At 42.9% G+C, this 20,060-nt stretch overlaps 3 long non-coding RNA genes across 6 annotated transcripts in view; 2 read left to right on the top strand and 1 right to left on the bottom strand.

Moving 5' to 3' along the window:
- The first annotated feature begins 135 nt into the window (after nucleotides 1-135).
- Nucleotides 136-2,383, top strand: LOC139075898 (uncharacterized). Its single transcript, XR_011526808.1, has 2 exons — nucleotides 136-1,204; nucleotides 2,267-2,383. It is a non-coding gene; the product is annotated as an uncharacterized lncRNA (long non-coding RNA).
- A 642-nt stretch (nucleotides 2,384-3,025) lies between these two features.
- LOC139075892 (uncharacterized) lies at nucleotides 3,026-16,645 on the bottom strand. 2 transcript variants are annotated; one of them, XR_011526799.1, is made up of 3 exons: nucleotides 16,131-16,645; nucleotides 3,624-3,857; nucleotides 3,026-3,169 (listed from the first exon to the last, which is right to left on the bottom strand). It is a non-coding gene; the product is annotated as an uncharacterized lncRNA (long non-coding RNA). The 2 variants fall into 2 exon arrangements; XR_011526798.1 differs by having other exon boundaries at nucleotides 3,026-3,224.
- Nucleotides 16,014-20,060, top strand: part of LOC139075894 (uncharacterized) — a 28,464-nt gene continuing 24,417 nt past the window's right edge. Inside the window, exon 1 of one of the 3 annotated variants that reach the window (XR_011526801.1) lies at nucleotides 16,014-16,206. This is a non-coding gene — a long non-coding RNA (uncharacterized lncRNA). Of the gene's footprint in view, nucleotides 16,344-20,060 lie in introns of all 3 variants that reach the window. The other 2 variants (XR_011526802.1, XR_011526803.1) reach the window with 2 other exon arrangements.

The raw sequence follows: 20,060 nt of genomic DNA on the forward strand, positions 1-20,060 counted from the left end.
AGCGATGCTGGCAATTCGGATATGCCAAAGAGAAGCCGTAAAGTGCTTCCTTTAAGTGAAAAGGTGAAAGTTCTGGACTTAATAAGAAAAGGAAAAAAATCGTATGCTGAGGTTGCTAAAATCTACGGTAAGAATGAATCTTCTATCCGTGAAATTGTGAAAAAGGAAAAAGAAATTCGTGCCAGTTTTGCTGTTGCACCTCAAACTGCAAAATTTACAGCCACAGTGCGTGATAAGTGCTTAGTTAAGATGGAAAAGGCATTAAATTTGTGGGTGGAAGATATGAACAGAAAATGTGTTCCGATTGATGGCAACATGTTGCGCCAGAAAGCATTGAGCCTATACAAAGACTTCAGCAAGGGATCCCCTAAAAAGAGTGACACCAAGCCATCTACTGCAAGTAAGGGATGGTTACACAGATTCAGGAATAGGTTTGGACTGAAAAATATAAAAATTACTGGAGAGGCTGTGTCTGCCGATGAAGAAGCTGCTGCCACATTTCCAGCAGAGTTGAAGCAGTTGATTAAGGAAAAAGGATACCACCCAAAGCAAGTCTTCAACTGCTCTGAAACTGGGCTCTTCTGGAAGAAGATCCCCAATAGAACCTACATTCATAAAAGTGCAAAGCATACATGCTTGGAGACATGACCGGACATGCTTGAAGAAGTAGAAGAACATATTGAAGGCCATCAAGAATTGTTAACAAATGAGAAATTGAAAGAAATTGTTGACTCGTCCACAGAGGAAGAGAAAGATGAAGAAGAAACTGAAGCAGAACCAGCAATGTGGACATTGCCAAAATTTGCCGAAGTGTTTCAAATTGCACAGACATTAAAGGACAAAATTATGGAATACGATCCTCGGATAGAACGCAGGATTAAAGTCACCCGTATGATCACCGAAGGATTACAACCTCTGCAGCAACACTTTGATGAGTTAAAGAGAAAGAGACAACAACTTCCAATTACAACGTTCTTCCAAAAGTTTTCGGCAAGAAAACCTTCAACTGTCAGGGATCCCCAACCATCAACATCGTCTGCTCCTGACATCCAGCCGTCAACATCATCGTGGCTTGATGATCATCCTTCTGACGTATCATCAGAAGGTCAATAGTAGCATAACATCACGTCACAATGCCTATGTCATTCACCTCACTTCATCTCATCATGCAGGCGTTGTATCATCTCACATCATCACAAGAAGGGTGAGTACAGAACAATAAGATATTTTGACAGACCACATTCACATAACTTTTATTACAGTATATTGTCATAATTGTTCTGTTTTATTACAGTCATGCATCACTTAACGACAGGGATATGTTCTGAGAAATGCTTCATTAGGCGATTTCATCGTTGTATGAACATCATAGAGTGTACTTACACAAATCTAGATGGTATAGCCTACTACACGCCTAGGCTGTATGGTACTAATCTTATGGGACCACCGACGTATATGTGGCTTGCCATTGACTGAAATGTTATTATGCGGCGCATGACTGTATTAGTTATTGCTGTTAATCTCTTATTGTGCCTAATTTATAAATTGAACTTTATCATAGGTATGTATGTATGTATAGGAAAAAACATAGTATATATAGGGTTCAGTACTATCTGCAGTTTCAGGCATTCACTGGGGGTCTTAGAACGTGTACCCTGCAGATCTGCAGTTATGTTTTCCATGGTTTCAGTTACCCACAGTCAACCTCAGTCCGAAAATATTAAATGGAAAATTCCAGAAATAAACAATACATAAGTTTTAAATTGCCCACTGTTCTGAGTAGCGTGATGAAATCTCATGCCATCCTGCTCTGTCCTGCCTACGATGTGAATCATCCCTTTGTCCAGTGTATTCACACTGTATAAGCCAGCTATCCATTAGTCACTTAGTAGTAGTCTCGGTTATCAGATCGACTGTCTCGGTATCACTATAGCAGTAGTCATGTTCAAATGACCCTTATTTTACTTAATAATGGCCCCAAAGCACAAGAGTAATGATGCTAACAATTTATTACAGTATATTGTTAAAATTGTTCTATGTTATTAGTTCTTTCTGCTAATCTCTTACAAGGCCTAATTTATACATTAACCTTTATCATAGGTATATATGTATAGGAAAAAACATAGTATATATTGGGTTTGGTACTATCTGTGATTTCAGGCATCAACTGGGGGTCTTGGAATGTATCCCCCTCAGGTAAGGGGGGACTACTGTACCAAGCACTCCTGGACCTGGCACTAAACAATGCCCTCCATCCCACTTCCAGGACTTAGGGCAACCTGGGAAAAGGAGAGAAAAAACTCAAATTGACCAAGATTAACTTTCTATCACCCAGAGGAGAATGGAACTGGAAATAGAAATAAAGACGTGTTATACAAATAAATATATTTACATTTCTTGCATACCTGTGTCTGTGGCCTGTACATCAAGAAATTGTGATGTTTTTGCCCTTTTAACTAAAAGCCTCAAACCCCTTCACTATTCCCTCTACTTACTTCTGGTCAGTAAATTTAAAATCATCTGAGAACAATTCATGAATCTCACACACACGCAAATGATTAATCCCTCTTACCTCTGTGTCCCCATGTAGGTTGTCTGTGTACCTGCCTTTCTTTATAGGAAAGAGGAACACTAGGTTTAATTCATCCTTCCCCATGATGACTCCTAGAGTGTGTGGGGTGTTGTAGGTGCTCAGTAAAAAGGTATAGAAAAGTGCTTCCACTCAGTCAAGTGAGTTTGAGAAATACCACTCTGCGTGTTAGCAGATCCGTGAAGCCTCCTTATTATTCCCCTATTTTGGAAAGACAGAACTGTCCAGATATCATAGGAAACAAAGTCAAACACTGAGCCCATCAATTACCCATAGAAGAATGTTCAGAACAATTCTTTCTTTAGACCCCAAATTTTTACTGCTATCTATATTAGTCACAGCTCTTTTGGTGGCAAGAGATAGAAACATAACTCAAACTAGACATAGTAGCATGCAGTATAAACTGCTGTTACAAAATTCCAATTCAACAATGGATTCAACTAGAAGAATATTTATTTCTCATGTAACAATCCTGTGGAACCCAGGAACCCAGGTTCCTTCAGTATGAGTGTTCTCCCATCCTTAACACGTCTTCCATCTCATGATCCAAGATGGCTGCTCCTGCTTCCTCCACAATGTCTACATTCCAGGTAGTAGGAAGAGAAAAAGGGGAAGAGGAGGGCATGCTCCTTCCCTGTAGAGCAGAAATCTGAAAACTATGGCTTACAGGCCAATCACCTGTTTTTGTAAATGAAATTTCACTGGAACACAGTCACACCCATTCATTTACATACGGTTTATGACTGCTTTCACAGTACAAAAGCAGAGTTGTAACAGAGTTGTAACAGAGACTTTATGGCCCATAAAGCCATTTACTAACAGCCAAAACTATTTACTAAGGACTTTTAAAAAAATTACGCCCGCTCCCATTCTATTATTATGTAAGATGTTCATACAAGGGAATGCTGGGTGAAGGCTGAGAGAGGCAAACTAGCAGTGTGCAGACTCACAATCTGAGATTGGATAGGAACTCTCTCTACTATTTTTTCAATTCTTCTATAAACCCAAAAATAAAAGATTTTTTAAAAGATACCATTAAGGGGCTGGCCCGGTGGAGCAGCAGTTAAGTTTGCACGTTCCGCTTCGGCGGCCCGGGGTTTGCCAGTCCGGATCCCAGGTGTGGATATGGCACTGCTTGGCAAGCCATGCTGTGGTAGGCGTCCCACATATAAAGTAGAGGCAGATGGGCACGGATGCTAGCTCAGGGCCAGTCTCCTCAGCGAAAAGAGGAAGATTCATGGCAGATGTTAGCTCAGGGCTAATCTTCCTAAAAAAAAAACAAAAGATGCCATTAAGTGAAAATTCACACAGTGGGAGAAGATCATTGGAACATATTTAAAAGGCAGAAGACTCATACCCAAAATATATACAAATATACAAATTAATAAGAAAAAGATGGACAACACAGTAGAAAAATAAGCATTAGAATCTGACCAGGCACTTCCAAAAGAAGAATTATTCAAATGGCCAATAAGGATGAAAAGGTATACAATGTTATTAATAATTAGGAAAATGCATATTAAAACCACAAGAAGACACCACTGTACACTCACCAATTGGCAAAACTTTTAGTCTCACAATACCACTCTTGGTGGGTCTGTGGATCAAGAGGAACTCTCATTCCCTGCTACAAATTGGTATCACCACTGAGAAAAACAGTTTGCCGTGGTCTACCAAAGATATGCATACCCTATGGCCTAGCAGTTCCTTGCTCAGACACATACCCCACAGAAAGGTGAGCACATGTGCCCCTGGCAATACAGACAAAAAATGTTCATAGAGTTATGCTTATAATGACAAAAAATTGAAAACATCCTATATGGTCATCTATCAAGAGAGGAAAGGTGAAGACCTCTGTGAATATTATATGGCTACGACAACATCAGCGAGAACACCGAAGTAAGGACCTCCGAAAATCCTCTCCTTCACAGATGCAATGAGAACACTGGAGAAATTGTCAAAATCAATGTTTTTAAAACTGTGAAAATTAACCAAAAGATTGCAACAACCCAGGGAGTGTTTATTCAAGAAAAACAACTGAATCTCAGGAAGAACGGTGAGTTTTGTGGCATTCTGACTTGCCTTAGTCTGATTCCACTCTTGCCAGTGCTGTGGTAGCATTGAAAACCAACAGACACATAATCATGGTGGAAACCAGCCCAGCAGTCTCCGGGGGGATAGACCAGAGTCAAGTTCCTCCAAAGCTCAGTTCTCAGATAATTGTCATTATTTGACTGGACAGCAGTTGCCTGGAATATCCCACTCATAAGGCTTGTCTTTATTTGACCTGACTCAGAGCTCCCATGGGGTGAACAGCCTTTTCCCCAGGGACATTTGTTGAAAACAATCAATGGTGATTTTCAAGCATCATGGCTACCTGAGGCAGTGGTAACAGTTGGGGCAAACAAAAGGCTGACCAAAAACACTCAAAAGGTAAAACTGGGAATGAGATGTCCCCATATTCTTGGGATCTAGAAGCTTAAACACATGTGTAGGGCTGTGCACGTGCCCAGGAAATAGCTGAAAAGGCTCCAAGCTCTCACCTCTGGCTGCTCTTGAGGCTCTGTGGAAACAAGAAGTGAAGAATAAGGTGCAGTTGCAAACTACCTGCATGACCATTGAAAGTGTGCCCCAACGTGCACACCGAGCCCCGCAGCAAAAGTTGGGAGATTTAATGTTTTCAGGCATTTAGGGAAATCTCTGTTCAATCATTAGCTGACTGCTAAGCTAACTGATCAGACTTCAGTGGCCACACATGACAGAGAATACAGACTTTACAGAATTCATTCATGCAAGTCACTAAACAAACAGCAACAAAAACAACAAACAGCAAAAACAGCAAACCCTGGGGAAGAAGGGATCTGATCTCTAGATTTGCCACGTTATATTATTTCATTTTTTTTTTTCCTTTTTCTCCCCAAAGCCCCCCGGTACATAGTGGTGTATTTTTAGTTGTGGGTCCTTCTAGTTGTGGCCTCAGCATGGCTTGAGTGGTGCCATGACCGCGACCAGGATCGGAACTGATGAAACCCTGGGCTGCTGAAGCAGAACTCACAAACTTAACCACTCAGCCACGGGGCCAGCCCCATTATATTATTTCAAATGTCCAGTTTTCAACAAAAAGTTGAGACACGCAAAGAATCAAGAAAGTATGGCCCATATACAGGGGAGAAAAAAGCAGTAAATAGAAACTACCTAAGGAAACTAGACATTGGACTGCCTAGATAAAGACTTTAAATCAGCTATTTTAAATATGTTCAAAGAACTAAAGGAAACCACATCTAAAGAAGAAAAGTATGAGAACAATGTCCAAGTAGGATAAATTCAAAAAGATCCACACCTAGGCACATCATAATCAAACTGACAAAAGACAAATACAAAAAGAGAATCTTAAAAGCAGCAAGAGAGAAATGATTCACCATGTACAAGGAATCCTGGATAAACTTAACAGCTGATTTATCATCAGGAATCAGGGAGGTCAGAAGCACTGGGATGACCTCAAAGTGCTCAAAGAAAAGTACTGTCAACCAAGAATTCTATATGAACAAAATATCTTTCAAAAATGAAAGACATGAATGAAGAATTGACTTCCAACACGACAGCATGAGAAGCCCACCGACCTGCTCTGCAATGAAACTGATGAAAACTATAAAAACATGAGGGGCCGGCCCCGTGGCCGAGTGGTTAAGTTCACGCACTCTGCTTCAGTGGCCAGGGTTTCGCCAGTTCGCATCCTGGGCACGGACATGGCACTGTTCATCAGGCCATGCTGAGGTAGTGTCCCACATGCCACAGCTAGAAGGACCCACAACTGAAAATACACAGCTATGTACTGGGGGGCTTTGGGAGAAAAAGGAAAAGTAGAATATCTTAAAAAAAAAAAAAAAACAGCGATTTAAAGCTTCTGGAAATGGTTATAAAGGCAACAACAAATGAAGAAACACCTATTCAACAAAATCTATGAAAATTCAGTAAGTAAAGTAAAGAGGTATTTTAACCAAGACTGCTACTCCCTCACCCTCCCAGCACAGCAAGGCAAAGACTCCACTCCAGGTTGCTGCAGCCAAGAACACAGGGCTCCTTCTCCCTTGAGCTCCCAGTCAGAAGATTTTCTTTCCATGAGGAGGTCAGCATTTCTTATCTTGCACCAAACTACCTGTTGTTCAGCCTAAGACCTGTGTGAGTACAGTTGAGGTGTCGGGGATCCCTTCTGCCCTCCAGCTCCCATTCATGGAATGGAGGATCCATCATGAGTACAGTACACTGAGAAGACTGGGGCCCTAGTCACCCTTACCCCAGCTCGTGAGGAAGTGGCTCCATTCTAGCAGAGGCAAGTCAAGAGGAATTCAGCTTATTTCCCCACTCTCACCCATTGATTGCTCAGCTCTTAGAGGGAGACTGTCACTCAAAGAGAAGGTTTCCGTTGTCCCCAGCCCTGCCTCCGGAGACTTGGCTCACAGCCTTTGCCTGGCTGGAGTAGCAGGCAGTAAAACAGATAGCTCCTAATGGCTTCCCAAAGGAAATGACTTTGTTTGCATCAGAGTATGGAGAAGTACAAGCCTAAGGGCACTCTCAAGAACAATGGAGGTTGTGATAAAAGGCAAAACTGTAGGCTAGCAGTTTGTAGAAGAGAACAGGGAATAAGACAGCTGGGAGGAGCCCTCCTAGGGTTGGAACAAATGCCAGACACGGACTTCACAAACTATTCCTTCAAAGGAGCCATATTTGCTTGGGTTAGTCTGAAAAACAATTTATGCCCCAGGGCATTGTTTAAAACAATTGAGCAATCAGCTGCAGTTAGTAGAGTTTAACAGCACGGTGCAGCCAGGGGAAGAGATGAAAAGAGTCCCTACCAAAACCACTGTCATCCCAAGGTCATTAGCAAACCCAAAGCTGCACCTCCGTGAGGATCAACAGCACAGGCTTTAACACTGTGAGAGGGAAAATAGACTTCACTAAAAGAATCTAGCCAGTCAGTAAACAAATAACAAGCCCTGAAGGGTCAGGGGAGAGGATCAGGAACCCAGTTGACAATATACTATCTAAAATGTCCAGTTTCCAACAAAAATTGTGAGGTATGCAAAGAACAATGTATGAATGATACACCAGAAGACAAAAAAGCAGCCAATCAAAACTGCCTGTGAGCGGGGCTGGCCCAGTGGCCCAGCAGTTAAGTTTGCACGTTCCACTTCTCGGCAGCCCCAGGTTCACCAGTTTGGATCCCAGGTGGGGACATGGCACCACTTGGCAAAAGCCATGCTGTGGTAGTCATCCCATGTATAAAGTAGAGGAAGATGGGCATGGATGTTAGCTCAGGGCCAGTCTTCCTCGGCAAAAAGAGGAGGATTGGCAGTAGTTAGCTCAGGGCTAATCTTCCTCAAAAAAAAACCCAAAAAACTGCCTGTGAGAGTGACCAGATGTTGGAGTTATCAGAAAAAGACTACAAATAGCCATTATTAACATGTTCATAGAAATAAAGGAAACCATGAATAAAGAGTAAAGGAATGTATGATGACAATTTCGCATCAAATGGAGAAAATCAATAAAGAGATAAAAAGTATTAAAAAGAACCAAAAGGAAATCTTGGAGTGAAAAAGTACAGTAACCAAAATAAAAAATTCACTAGAGAGACTCAATGGTAGATCTAAAATGGTAGGAGAAAGAATAAGCAAACGTGATAGATCAGTAGAAATTATACAAGCCAAAGAACCAGAGATATAAAAAAATGAAAATAAATGAAAAGAGGCTCAGAGAAATGTAGGACACCATAAAGCACACCAACATATGTATAATGGGCCTACCAGAAGGGGAGGAGAGAGAGAAAGGAGCAGAAAAAAAGGATTCCAGGAAAGAATGGCTGAACACTTCTGAAATGTATTGAAAAACAATAACCCACACATCCAGGAAGCTCCACAAAATCCCAGTAGGATAAATATAAAGACGTTCACAAACAGACACATTATAGTAAAAATGCTGAAAGTCAAAGACAAAGAGAAAATCTTGAAAGCATCAAGAGAAAAATGGGTCATCACTCAGAAGGGAACTCCAATAAGATTAACAGCTGACGTCTCAGCAGAAACAATGGAGGCCACAGAGCAGTGGGATAACACATTCAAAGTGCTCAAAGAAAATCTTGTCAACCATTTCTAAGAAATCAGAAAATACTTTCAGATGAATGAAAATTAAGACACAATGTATCAGTGCTTGTGGGATGCAGCCACATCAGTGCTTAACAGAAATTTATAACTATAAATATACTAAGAAAGAAGATATCAAATCAATATCTATAAGATACTACTAAAAGAAGAGCAAACTAAACAAAAAGCAAGCAGCGGGAAGGAAGATTAGAGCAGAAATGAATGAAATAGAGACCAGAAAATCAACTAAACCGAAAGCTGGTTCTTTGAAAAGATCAACCAAACTGAAAAATCTATGGCTAGATTGAATAAGAAAAAAAGAGAAGACACAAATTACTGGAATCAGAAATGAAAGAAGGGGGGCCAGCCCCATGACCAACTGGTTAAGTTCACGCCCTCTGTTTTGGTGGCCCAGGGTTTTGCTGGTTTGGATCCTGGGTGCAAACATGGCACTGCTCGTCAGGCCACACTCAGGTGGTGTCCTGCATGCCACAACTAGAAGGACCCACAACTAAAATATACAAATGGGCAGACTTGGGGAGAAAAAGCAGGAAAAAAAAAAAGAAATGACAGAAGGGACATTACTATTGACCTTAAAGAAATAAAAAGGATTATAAAGGAATACTGTGACCATTTGTATGCTAAGAAAACATATAACCTCCTCTTTGGCCGGCACAGAAGCGAGGTGAGGAAGGGTCGGCATCGTTGGAAAGCGTCGCGGTGACAAGCACGTGTTGTGCCGCTGCTGTGGCCCTAGGCCTGTCACCTTCAGAAGTCCACCTGTGGCAAAGGTGGCTACCCTGCCAAGAGGAACAGAAAGTGTAACGGGAGTGCCGTGGCCAAAAGACGAAATACCACCAGGACCAGTCAAATGAGGCACCTAAAAATTGTATACTGTAGATTCAGGCATGGGTTCTGTGAAAGAACACCACCTAAACCCAAAAGGACAGCTGTTGCTGCCTCCAGTTCATCTTAAGGATTTTGATGATTAGTCACACAATAAATGTTCTGGTTTGAAAAATTATAAAAAAAAATTTTTTTGATTACAAAGAAAATATATGACCTAGAAGAAATGGATAAATTCCTAGAAAGACACAAACTACCAAAACTGACTCAAGAAGAAATAGACAGGGGCTGGCCAGGTGGCACGGGGTTAAGTTCACACATTCTGCTTCGGAGGCCCAGGGTTCACCAGTTCGGATCCCAGGTGTGGACCCACACACTGCTTGGCACACCATGCTGTGGCAGGCATCCCACATATAAAGTAGAGGAAGATGGGCATGGATGTTAGCTCAGGGCCAGTCTTCCTCAGCAAAAAGAGGAGGATTGGCAGCAGATGTTAGCTCAGGGTTAATCTTCCTCAAAAAAAAAAAAGGGGGCTGGCCCGGTGACACAGCAGTTAAGTCCGCATGTTCCACTTCTTGGTGGCCCGGGCTTTGCCGGTTCAGATCCCAGGTTTCAGACATGGGACCGCTTGGCAAAAGCCATGCTGTGGTAGGCATCCCACATATAAAGTAGAGGAAGATGGGCATGGATGTTAGCTCAGGTCCAGTCTTCCTCAGCAAAAAGAGGAGGATGGGCAGTAGTTAGCTCAGAGCTAATCTTCCTCAAGAAAAAAAAAAAAGAAATAGACAATCTGAATAGACTGATAAGTGAAGCTATTGAATTAGTCATTTTAAAAACTACCAACAATGCAAAGCCCAGGGGTAGATGGCTTCAGTGGTGAATTCTACCAAACATTAAAGAATTAATACCAATTTTTCACAAACTCTTCTCAAAAATAGAAGAGGAAGGAACACTTCCCAATTCATTTTATGAGGCCAGTATTACCCTGATACCAAAACCAGACAAAGACATCGAAAGAACTATAGACCAATATCTTCTATGAATACCCATGCAAATGTTCTCCCGAGATGTTAGCAAACCAAATCCAGCAACATATAAAAAGAATTATAGACCAGAATCAAGTAGGCTTTTTCCCAAGAATATGAGGTTGGTTTAACATCCAAAAATCAATTAATGTAATACATTATAATAAAAAACATAAAAATGAAAGCGAAATTAAGATTTTCCCATGTAAACAAAAACTGAGAGAATTTGTCACCAGCAGACCTGCACTACAAGGAAAGCGAAAGGGAATCTTTCAGATAAAATGAAACGACACTAGACAGTAACTCAATTCCAAATGAAAAAATAAAGAGCACCAATAAAGGTAACTACGTGGGTGAATATAAAAGACAACATAAATGTACTTTTTGTTTGTAGCTTTTTTCTTCTGATTTAAAAGATGACTGCACAAAGCCATAAGTATATATATTATGTGGACAAAAGTGCAAAGGCCTGATGTTCCTGTTTATTTTGGTTGTGTTGTCCAGCATGAATGTCATTCATAACTTTAAGGACATCAAGGCACCAGCACTTAGGGAAATTACTTCATTCCTGTGTCCTATTTCTTGACTTTTTTTTTTTGAGGAAGATTAGCCCTGAGCTAACATCTGCCGCCTAGTCTCCCTTTTTATTATTGAGGAAGACTGGCCCTGAGCAAACATCCGTGCCCGTCTTCCTCTACTTTATATGTGGGATGCCTGCCACAGCATGGCTTGACAAGTGGTGCATAGATCCATACCCAGGATCCAAACCAGCGAACTTGGGGCACCGAAGCAGAATGTGCGAACTTAACCGCTGCACCACTGGCCTGGCCCCCTATTTGTTGACTTTTAACATGTCTGACTGGCTGGGCCACAGCCCCATAGCTGTGTGCAACTGGCCCAGGAGGGCCAGCCACTGGCTGCTGGCTCGCTGCTGACCCAAGTGGTCTTCCTGCCGCAGACCCTGCCGTACACCGTGACGTGGCACAAGCCTGCAAGCAGCACAAGATCTTCAAGCATGATGCCTACGCTGTCCTCTTCATGGCTGGTTTCACTTTCTCCAGGGGCTATCTTTTGAGAACTGCAGAACTTCAGGCACCTAACAACTCCATCCAAACCTCAGCGCCAAGAGACAATCAAACTCTAGCATGACTTCTAGCAGCATGAGGCCATGGGCCCCCGTTAAAATGCCTGCCTGAGAAGGCTCAACGCTGCCAGGAGAACTCACTATTCTCGCCAACACCTGACTTCCCTTTCTTAGAGCATTGACTAAAAAGGGCGTATAATTAGGAATCTTTCCCCTGTCCCTTTGAGATGTATCTCCTAAAACTCAGGAGTGTCTTTCTGAAGGATCTGAGAGCCATTCCTTTGAGATGCAGTCATCAGAAAGGACAGGGCCTCTCAGGCCCTGTCTCTGTGAGAAGAGAGAAACCTGACTTTGATGACCGCCAGCTAGCAATCAAAGCTGGCCTAGTCACCTTTACACTGCCCTACACTTTATAATTTTCCACGTGAGCCCCACTCTCTCCCCTTCCCTACTTTCTGCCTCTAAAACTCCCAGTCATCTCAGCACAAATAGGAACAGAGCTCAGCTCTTTCCCCTACTGTCAGTAGTTACTGAATAAAATCTGTTTTCACCACCCCAACTGGTGCTTCAAACCTTGGCATATGCAAGTATTTTTAAAAGAAGGTAGGGTTTGCCTGTGGGAAGGAGAGAGAGAGAGAGCAGGACTGGGACGAAGCAAGCAGACTGCAGGCGGCTAGGAATGATCTTTTTCCTGATGAGCGGTGGTTACACACGTGAGTTCAACTTACGGTAATTCACTAAACTGCACACTTAGGATTTTGGCACTTTTCTCAATGTGCTATGTTTCAGTATGAAGACAAAAGACTAATATTGGGTAAGAGAAGCAGATATGAAGGAATACATGATATGATATTATGTATTCATATAAAGTCAAACACACCCAGAGAAACTATACTGTATTGTTCGCAGATGCACACTTTTATGAAGCAATGCTTCTCATATTTGAGCATGCATCAGAATCAGCTGGAACGTTTATTAAAACCAGATGGCTGGGCCCCATTCCAGGGTTTCCCATTAAGTAGAATTGGGGTGGGGCCTGAGAATTTTCATTTCTAATAAGTTCCCAGTTAATGCTGATATGGTTGATCCAGGGACCACACTTTGAGACCCACTGTTATAAAGAAAGGCAAGGAAGTATTAAACATAAACGTCAGGATAGTGGTTATCTCTGGAGGGTGGAAGGGACTTGTGAATGGTAAAGGTGCACAAGGGGGAGCTCTGGGATGCTGGCAACATTCTCTTTCCTAACTTAGGTGGAGTTTACATAGATAATCACATGAAAATAGTTTATTAAGTTGACCATTTATATTTTATGCACTTTTTATATATATTATGATTCACAATAAAAAAAAGTTTAAAATTTTTGAAAAACAAAAGTAAAAGAGTCTGCATCCCTAATGGCACACTGTGCCCCACAGGCCTCCTTGGACTACTTATTGCATGAGGTAGATTAATCCTGTTCTGTTTCAGCCACTATAGAAGGGTATTCAGTTATTTGCAGCCAAACACAATCATAATTATATGTGATAATCTTGGAGCTCATTCCATAATAGCAGTGCTTTACTCTTTTTAAGGGCTGCATAGATGTGTCATATCTTTAAAACCAAACCAGTCCCCCACTGATGAACAATTAGGTTGCTTCCAGACTTTTGCTATTCAAACAATGCTGGCTTGTATCTCTTTGTAATATGTCTGAGCACATGGGGGAGCACACCTGTAAGATAATTTCCTAGGCCTTGACATGCTTGATCAAAAGATTCATACAAAGGATTATTCCAAGTTAATAGACATGATACAACTATACACTCCCACCAGTAGGTATCACAGTGCCTGTTTTCCCCAGCCTTGCCAACACAGTTTCCCATCAAAAGCCACACCAAATGATGGTGTAGGCCACCAAAACTCTCTCTCTTACTAAAAACCTGGCTAGGGCCAGGACAGGGATCCCTTTTACCCCAATTTTATAGCTAAGTAAACAGATTGCCAAGAATAAGAGACCTACTTTTCTCAACTTCAGCCTCCATTTCTGGAATTGGATTAATACTGTGGGGGATCACAATTGGCCACCTCAAAATGTGTCTCTTTGGCATGAGGATTATTTTGGGCTAGTTACTTTTTTGAAGAAGAAGATTACCCTGAACTAACATCTGCCCCCAATCCTCCTCTTTTTGCTGAGGAAGACTGGCCCTGAGCTGACATCCGTGCCCACCTTCCTCTATATGTGGGATGCCTACCACAGCATGGCTTGCCAAGTGGTGCCATGTCCGCAGCCAGGATCCAAACAGGTGAACCCCAGGGGCCGCCGAAGCAGAACATGCACACTTAACCGCTGCGCCACCGGGCGGCCCTGGGCTGGTTACTTTTAAAAACTGCAGAAATGGGAGAAGCTCTGAAAAGTAGAATTTACCCTTTGTAAGAGACATTTACATTTGTAAGGGAAATCTCCATCTGTAGAGGTATCTTCCTTTGTACTGTCGACGAAAATAATCCATAACGAATCTATAAATGAAAATTTGGGTGAGTTTATTCTGAGCTTACATTTTAGGATTATAACCCGGGGCCTTTCTTCCCGAAGGAAGAAAGGGCACCAAAGAAGTGGGGTGCACAGAGTGGTTATATACCCCCAGAGAGGATGTTTCACATAGGATTGAAATGTCCCTTTTACAATAGTCACGAGACTGCTCTGTCGGCACAGCGATTGATGGACACAGCAGGTGGGTCTTCTGTCTCAGTGAACACAGCAGGGTGGCAGTCTGCTGTCTCCAGGTGAGTGGTCACAGGTGAGCTGGGTGGTCAAAGGTGAGTGCAGCAATCAGTTCCTAGCCTAAGGAAAAATGCTTATCCCTAAGGAAATGCTAATGGGAGAAGTTGCACCTTTATCTCAAGGGCCTTTGTTCTGGCCATAGGAAATGTCTAAGCAGATATACAATGCGTGCTCAATAGCCACAGTCAGGCCCTTTTGGAAAAAACAAAGTCAGGCCGAATTAGGTTTATACCAAATGGCTTCCTCATATACTCCAATATATCCTATTGCTTGCCATTTTTATTTGTCAGTACCAAGAAGAAAGGGGATGACCTTATCTCTAGAAACTCTTAACGCAGGAGGCAAGGACTTAAATCTGCTTAATAACCTTACTCTTATTTACTGTGCTTTTCTGGTATCTCCCATGACTGACTGCCCCTACCCTCAACATCCTCCTTTGTAGCTGACAATATTTATATTTAAAATGAGAGCCTCCCGCCATTTTGGCAAGTTGCTCTGTTTGCCTGAGTGTCTTCTATGTATCCATGTTATAAAGCTTTGTTTGATTTCCTCCTGTTATTCTGTCTCATGTGAACTTAATTCATAGTCTCGCCAGAAGGACCCCAAAGGTAGAGGATTTGTTGTCCTCCCCTACGGCACCTTCTAAGGATACATATGGTAACTGCTCAATGTGTCACGGCAATTATTATTATTGCTATCATCCCCACCTCCTGTTCTGCAAGCTAAAAGCCATTTCTTCACTTCTGGTGCAAACAGGACAAAAATTGTGTTCTATCCTCTCCAGTCCATTCCCTCTAGTACTTCCTGAGGCCAGTCCTTCTCTTCTTCCTCCCATCCTCTTCTCTTCCCTCCCTAAAGAGCCTGTCCTTAGAAGTCCTACTGCTCTTTACAACAAGGCTGCAAGAACTCCGGTGATTGGTCCCTGTTGGGCCACCACGTTTTTAGCAGATACTCTGACAGGGTCCTGTTCCCAGAGAGAATGTGTAGCGGTTGAGATCAGAGCCACCCACCCCAACCTGCCTGGGAGTTGCTGTTGGCTATCCTGTAGCCTTGGACAAGTTACTTCTGTTTTCCTCACTGTCCTCATTTGTAAAATGGAAATGTTGATACCCCCTACCTTATAGAGTCGTAGGTTGAGTACACATAACATGTGCCTGACACATAGTTGTTGTTATTATATTACTATTATCAATGGAGAATAAACTAATATTAATAACCTGGCACTGTAATCTGAAAACTCAATCCCCGCAACAATCGCCCAGAATAGATACTGTTACTCCAGTTTAAAGAAACGGGCGAGAGCGGGTCTCTAATGCTATGTCTACCTGGGTTAAGCAGCACGGCCGAGAGGGCGAGCCTGTTTTCTCCCCTGTAAACAGTAACAATAATACGCGCCTCACCCGGCGACGCAGGGAACCAACAGACCACGCAGAAGCCCTTTAACAAACGCACTTTCCATCCCCAGCTTCCCATTCCCCCCGCCCCGCCACGCCCCTATCGCTCACAGCGCTGGTTCAGACTCCACCCCGCCTCGCCGCGGCTCGACGTTCACAGCCGGGGACCGGGTGACGTCAAGGCCCCGCCCGAGCAGACCCGGAAGCAGAATCCCCAGCACGCCGACGCTGGCGTCGCTGCTCCGGCCCCGCCGCCAGAGGGCGCGAGAGTCGCCTATGTTGGCTCTCACCTTCGTCGTTACGTTGGCAGGCCGGTCCCGGAAATGGAGGGGTCTGCCGTACAAGATGGCTGCTCCCTCTGTGGTGGTAAGGAACGCTGAGAGGCTTTCCTGGTTCAGGGAAGCGCGGTTACCTGAGCGCAGTGATCGCAGCGCAAGCTTCTCGTAAAAGATAGCTGCCAGGGAGTCTCCAGGTGTCTTTCTTGACGGGGTAGCTGGCCAAAGGTACAAGATGGCGGCCCCCACTGCGGGGCCAAGGCGGACGGGAAAATGGGAGCGCGCGTGCTCGCGGGCTGGCCCGCCCCTCGGCCAGCCTGCGCTCCCGGGGGGCGGCCCAGCGTTCGCGCTAGGCCTTTGTGCCGGCGTTGGGGGGGCCGCCTCCAGGGCGCCCCGCCCCGAGCTCTTCCGGGCATCAGTTCCGAGTGTCTGATGCCCGTTGTAGCGCGTTCAGGGATTTTCCTTCCCGACAGTTTAGAGAGGTGGGCGGAACCGAGGTTCCTGGACACCTCAAACTGACTCATGTCCACAGAGACTTATCTTTTCCAACTCCGAGTTATATTTAGTGAAAGAAAGCGAAGTGCAGGAAGATGGGTGTGGCTATGCCATTGTTTGCCTTTTTTTTTTTTTCTTTTTGAAAGACCCACGTTGGTACAGATACATGTGAGCTTGTATAGGCATAAAGTATCTCCAGAAAGACAGAAACTGGTAGTGGTTGCCCAGTCTCACCAAAGGAATAGGAATGAAAAGACTGGGAACAGGGATGGGAGGAAAATTAAGTCTTGTAATATGATTTAAAGACACAAAGTTCTCTTATAAGGTCATCACAAAGGGAGAATAGCACGTTAAAAAAAAAAGTGGGCTTTTTCAACTGGAACCATGAATATTTAGTAAATATTCATGAGATTCCATTTGTAAGAATAAAATTTTCGAGGTCAATACTGTAGTACTTACTGTAAAGGATCCAGAGCCAGGTGACCACTTGAGCCCTCTTGAAAGCTGGATGTAGGTTTGGTTTTGTTTTTTGAGGGGAAGAGGGGAAACGGAGGATTTGGCTGGCAAACAGAAGGCACTCAAGACTATTTGTTGAATGACTGAATAAATGCCTTACAACTACAAGTACACATATTCTCAGTGGCTTATTCTGTTGCTGGTATATCTTCCAATGTTTTTAAGGTTAGTATCCTGGAAAACAGCGACAGCATTGAATTAGAGTTCGGACCAAATGCTGCCTTAAAATCATCCAGAAATCTGTTTCCGATGCTTAAAAAATAAAGCAGTTAGCCGATTCAGAATTGGCGTTGATCTTGAGAATCGCATATTTGAGTGTGAAAGAAATGTCAGCCCTCCATCCTGAAGCAACTGACCATTGCTGAGCCTTTCCTAGTGTGCCAGCACTGTTACACTTACACTCTGGGTGGTTGGATGTATTTAACATGGTAATGTTCCGAGTTTACCCAAGTTCCTGACTTGTACTAAGTGCTCAATCAATATTAGCAATTACTGTTTGGGGGCAACCCTGAGTTGTTAGATTCGGTACATTTTTGCCTCTGAGACCTCATGGGGGCTTTAAAAATATGCTAGCTTCTACAGGGATCTTACTATTTTTTCTTAATCATCTTAGAGGCCACAGGGTATAATGGAAAGAATTTAGCTCCTTAGTGCATATCTTTGAATAAGGTACTTAACCTTTAGGGACTTCAGTCTCCTCATGAGTAAGCCGACAATCACAGAACCTCTTTCGGAGGCTCACCCTGAAAATCGTGATTAGAAGTAATGTCTGTAAAGCGCTCTGTGCAGGGCTTACAGGATGCATTCAACAAGCGGTCTCTGATTCTGTCATTTCAACCTCGGAGTGAAGGAACTAATGCTGCACTCAGAGGCAGGAGAACTCTGGTCAGGGGGCAGGAGTAAGCAGCCGCAGGGTGACGGTTGACACAGGAAGCCTGCAAGGAGAAGTTGGAGGGATGATAGGTCCACTGGCTTCGGGGCCCTAGGCTTCCTCTCTCCAGTGGGAAATGGTGAGGCCTCCACACCAGGCGGATATGGTCTGTGGGCCCTTTGCAGAGATGCCCCCTTGCCAACTGCGACCTGCACTGTTTCAGCTCACAGGCACCTCTTTGGAGCGTCGTACAATGTCTCTCAGAGGCATCAGTCACTGTTTCTGAGGCTCATTCCTCATACTTTAGTATTCAATATGAAGTACCTACTGCATGTGTTTAAAATTTATTTTTTTATTTTTATTTTTGTGAGGAAGATTGTCGCTGGGCTAACATCTGTGCCAGTCTTCCTCCATTTTATGTGGGACGCCACCACAGTGTAGCCTGAGGCATGGTGCTATGTCCACACCCAAGATCCGAACCTGCAAACCCCGGACCACCAAAGCAGAGTGCACGAACTCAACCAAATTTTAATTGTGGCAAAATATAAATAACATAAAATCTACCATCTTAATCTTTTTTAAGTGTATAGTTCAGTGGCATTAAGTGCGTTCACATTGTTGTGTACCAATCTCCAGAAGTCTTTTCATCATACAAAAAGATGAAACTCTGTCCCCATTAAGTAATACCTCTCCATTCTGCCCTTCCCCCAGCCCCTGGCAGCCACCATTCTACTTTCTGTCTCTGTGAATTTTACTACTCTAGAGATCTTATATAAATGGAGTCATATAGTATTTATCTTTTTATGACTGGCTTATTTTTCTTAGCACAATGTTAGAATTTCCTTCCTCTTAAAGGCTGAGTAATATTCCATTGTACGCATATGCATCTACCACTGAATGGGAGCAAAATATGTGCCACTTTGGCACGTGGATTATTTTGAGCTAAAAGCAATCAAGACCCAGCAGATTCAACAAAATCTTTTACCTCTCCCTCAACTGCCTGAAAGAGTTTAAATAGGGGGCCTGGCCCAGAAAGAGAGCAATTACCGATTACCAAACATGTTCTCTTCTTGTCTTCCTGTGAATTGCCTTTCTCCCCTTGAAGGCCCAGGCCCTTATTCCACTCCTTAGGTCAGGAGAGCATATAACCCTCAATTGCCTGACAGCTTTTGTGTCTCATGTTTCTATGGGGCCCCCATACATATGAAATTAAATTTTTCTCCTGTTAATCTGTCTTATGTCAACTTAATTATTAGATCAGCCAAAGACCCTAGAAGGGTAGAAGGAAAATTTTTCTGCCCCAATGCTACATTTTGCTTACCAATTCATCTGTCAATGGGCGCTAGAGTTGCTTCCATGTTTTGGCTGTTGTGAATAATACTGCTATGAACATGGGGTGCATATATATTTTAATACATAGAAATATCCAATAGGATTATTGAGAGTAGAGTATATTTTGTATATTTACATCTAAGGAAGTAATTCTGAATCATAAAAATATGTTGTCAGGGTATTTACCAGGTCATTAAATTATGATTAGTCATTAAAATATATAATTAGTCATTGTGCATCATGGGCCATGACGTGGCCCAGTCATGGGACCCAGGTTCAAAGTTCTGTGATGATCGTGTTCTTCCTTTCTGCTCTGTCAGTGGGTTTGGGGGATTTTGTGGATAATCTTATTTAGAGATGGCATCAAAAACCTAAGGAATAGGTGCACAAAGGTAGGGATCAAAGACCTTTAACTAAGGATTGTAAGGTAAAACACTGGAAGCACCTAACTAAGGCCTAATTTATTCATATGTAAAAAGTGAATAATAATAGTATTTATCTCAGGTGGTGGTTGTGGGGATAACAGAAGTCACGGTGAGTAAAGGGCTCACCTAGCCAGCAATGAATGTTGGCCATGATGATGATGGTGTCTGTGGACATGAAAAGATGTCCATAATATGCAAGTAATTTTAAAAAGGAATGCAGTAAATCTCAGTGAAGGCTATACAGGGATTCTTTGTACTGTTCTTGCAACTTTTCTGTAAGTTTAAATTTATCTCAAAATAAGTTGT

Source organism: Equus przewalskii, chromosome 15 (genome assembly GCF_037783145.1).
Source record: "Equus przewalskii isolate Varuska chromosome 15, EquPr2, whole genome shotgun sequence".
NCBI classification, from domain to species: domain Eukaryota; kingdom Metazoa; phylum Chordata; class Mammalia; order Perissodactyla; family Equidae; genus Equus; species Equus przewalskii.